This window comes from Crotalus tigris, unplaced genomic scaffold (assembly GCF_016545835.1).
Source record: "Crotalus tigris isolate CLP2741 ecotype Arizona unplaced genomic scaffold, ASM1654583v1 scf7180000017634.973608, whole genome shotgun sequence".
Lineage (NCBI taxonomy): Eukaryota > Metazoa > Chordata > Lepidosauria > Squamata > Viperidae > Crotalus > Crotalus tigris.
In genome coordinates, this window is record NW_024096528.1 from 838,480 (window position 1) to 842,374 (window position 3,895).

The window sequence follows — 3,895 nt, forward strand, 5'->3', positions numbered from 1 at the left end:
GGTAATGATTCAACCAAGTAATATATTAAGTTCAGTGAGGGCATCACTGCTGTATGGTATATGGGATTTTGCCAAAAATTCAACCGTAGCTCTAGCACTGTTGCTTAACTATTTACTTACCTAAGCAGACACTCCATGGCATTTTGTTTTACTGTATTTGTGGTTTTTATGTTATAACCTATAAAGGAGATATGTTTCAAGCATTTCTCTCATTTTCAGAAATAAATGTAATTATTTCAGACATAAGCATAGAAACGTAAGCAGAGTTGGCCAGCATTTCTTCTCCATGATCAATGAGGGGTGTATAGCATTAGTTGCCAGCCAGGGCTAAGTCCCTGATCTTGTTCTATTGCGTTGCTGTTTAAAGAAAAAAAATCGATAGATTCTTGCTAAACTACCACATAAACATAGGAATAACAAGGTATGTTCTAGTAATTTCCCCATCACTAAAATCAGAATGAAGAGTTTGTAATTCCTTGGGTTATAGAATGGGGAACAATAGGCTTCAATTCAACCTTGGGAAGACTGAGTGGTTTGGGGTTTTAGGGCCTTTTAGATTTGGGACTTTACCATCTTTGTTAATGGAGGGATAGCACTGCCCCAAATAGACATGGTGCACAATCTGGGGGGGGGAATCCTTTTGGGATGCATAGATCCTGCTTGAAGAGCAAGTGGCAGTCATGGATAGGAGGAACTTTGCACAGCTTTGTGTTGTGTGCCAGTTGTGCCCATTCCTGGGTGGTGTTTTCATTACCTTTTGAATGCTGACCAAATGGACTATTGTAATGCACTCCAGAAAAGGCTGCCCTTGAAGAAACATCTGGAAGCTTCAACTGGTACAAAATGTGATGGTGCAGGCAGTTACAGTACGTGTACTCCCAAGAATGGCACATGTTACACCTTTGCTCTGCAAGCTGCATTGGTTGCTGGTTTGCTTTCTTGTTCAATTGAAGATGCTGGCTTTGACTTCTAAAATCCCACAGGCATGAACCCAGGTTATTTGAGGGACTGACTTTCCCCAATTACATATACCGGTCCCATGAGGCCTAGTAGGAGAGGCATGTTACGGGTATTGTGGATATTGTCTGCTAAGAAGAAAGGCCCTTTCTGCTTTGGCACCCATTCTTTGGAATGTCAATCTCCCTGAGGTGATATTAGCCCCAATCCTACTGGCATTTATGAAATCCCTCTTCAGCAGCACTGGGGACCCCAAAGAAATGGGGATCTTATGAGATAGTTACACTGTATATCAAATGCTGATACATTTATCCCATGTTGTTATTTTAATTTGTATTTAATTGTTTTAAGCTATTGAGTCACATTTGTGAGATAGGTAGCTATACAAACTCGAGAATATACTCTTCCCCCTCCCCGTGTGCACACACAAACACACACACATACTGTATATAAAATCTTTTCTCACAGGAGACCTCTATCTCTTAGGAGTTTTGCTGACACTTTTTGTATCTTTTAAGCTTTGTAATGCCCCTTTTAATAAAAATTATATCTAGTACTTCAAGAATGTGCTCACCATGGATTTGTGTCAGAGCAATTTCATACTGGCAGTTCTGTTTTCAGTGAAGAAAGAGTTCAGTCATAAATGGAATCATAGTGAGATGGTTAACAGAGTCAGATTGGGTTAGTAGTTGGGTGGGAAGCCATGAAAAACTTCTAGGGCTAGGTTGAACAAGACTGGGAAATTAAAAACACATAGAAGGTGGCAATACAAGGCCATTTCCATATGCTGGCAAGCAAATCATACAGACATAGCTCCACGGTCACTAGGTGTTGAGTCTAACCAGTGGTGGGATTCAAATATATGAACAACCGGTTCTCTGTGTGGATGCCACTTCCGGAAGACCATTCTGCGTCTGGGCAACAAAAAATTAGCTACCGGTTCTGCTGAACTGGTGCAAACTGGCTGAATCCCACCACCAAGTCTAACAACAGGGTGATTTTACCTTTCATGTTTGTTTTGAAATGATATTGAATTTGTGATGTTTAAACTCTGCATTACAAGGTGGGGTTTTTTATGTAACTATTTTTGTTTTAAGTAAAAAACTACTACAAATTATCCAGAAGATTCACAGCACTGAGGAAGACTTTGTTTAAAATGTCTGGTTTAAGAGTGCCATCAGGGATATTAGACTGCTTTATGAAGGTTACCTTTTTATAATATTTTGATAGATGATTGTTATATCAAATTACAAACACACAAACAGACATATAGATACATATACACAATACATTGACCAATCAATGAGGCATTTTGCTCTTCTACAGAATTTATTTATTTGTTTGCTTATTTAATTATTTATTACATTTATAAAGCTGCCCATCTTTCGATCAACTCTTGGTGGCTCCCAATCAAAAATTAAAAATAATATAAAATCATATCAAACTATGAACCATAACCAATTAAAACATGAAAAACACCAAATCCTGGCATATATCTTGCATGAATGGTATCAGATCAGTTCTAGATTAGTTTTAATATAAGCATTTAAGAAATCCTTGTGCTATAGTTGGAGTTCAAATAATTTTGGTGATGTTATTTTCAAGCCTTCAGTATTTTCTTTTAATCAACCTTTTTTGATGCTACATAGGCTTGTGATTTTTCCTGTGACCCTTTGAACTTACAGTTTTCATCCCTAGCCTCTACTCCTGCTGATGTTTCCCTTAGGCATTCATAGGACATTCATGCAAAGTATATGAAATCAAATGTCAAGTAAGAATTTGCTGATACTAAAAGATGCCATGATTTTAAGATATTTCCGGCAAAAATAAAAAAATATTGAATGGGAAGTGTTATGTCCCGAGCCTTTGCAAACGGCTCGGGCGTTTGCAGGCAGTCCCGGGCAGGTGCAAAGCTGCCCGGGACCAGACAGGCTGTCGCCAGCGCCGTGCGCATGCGCGGGTGCTGGCGCGGGAAAAGTAACCCATTTACCCGGGAGTTGCCTATATAAGAGGCTGCGAGGCGTTTGGGCGAGGCTGAAGCCATCTTCCTGTAAGCTGAACGCTGAATAAAAGAAACTGAGAACTCCAGCTGCTTCTCGTGTCTGTTTTTCCCGCCAAGGACGCAACACTGGCGACGAAGGTGGGATGCCTTGCACTACCTGGAAAGGAAGAAGTGTAAGCTTACCCAAGGAGTCCTGAGCGGCGGAAGAGGAACGGCGTCGACTCGGCAGCTGCCCGCCAATCCGGTGCGCATTCGGGGGTAGGCTGGCTGATAGACCCGTCTCCTGAAGATCCGAAGATGGCAAAATCGGAAGGCTTTCGGAATTCGACGTCTCACATCCAGAGCGGTGGGAGTCCTACGTATCCAGAATGGAGAACTACTTCAAGGCAAACCAAGTGAGGGAAGATAGCTTGAAGGCCGCCACCCTGCTTTGCGTTTGCGGCCAAGACGCCTTCGAAATCGCAGAAAATCTTGTAGCACCTGTTCCAGTAGAGTCTGTAAGCTACGCAGACCTGAAGAAGCTGCTGAAAGAGCACTTCCACCCCAAGGTGTCCGTTATCTCATGGCGCCACACCTTCGAGCAGAGGGATCAACGGTCCGGTGAAACAGCCAAGGAATACATCGCCGCGCTACGGAAGGCCGCCAAGCCCTGCGAGTTCAAGGACCTCGAGGAACGACTGAGGGACCGATTCGTGTGCGGGCTAAGGCATCGAGAGCTACAACAGAGACTTTTTGCCAAGGAAGAATTATCCTTCCAAGACGCCTTAAGGGAAGTCACCGCAGAAGAAGCAGCAGGCGGCGCCATCAAAAACATGCGGCCGATCAGAAACAGTGCAGAGGGTGCGTCCGTGCACCAGGAAGACGTCCGACGAAACTCCGAGGAGGATCCGGACGAGGAAGTCGACCGTCTACACCCCGCGAAGGAAGAGAACCAGA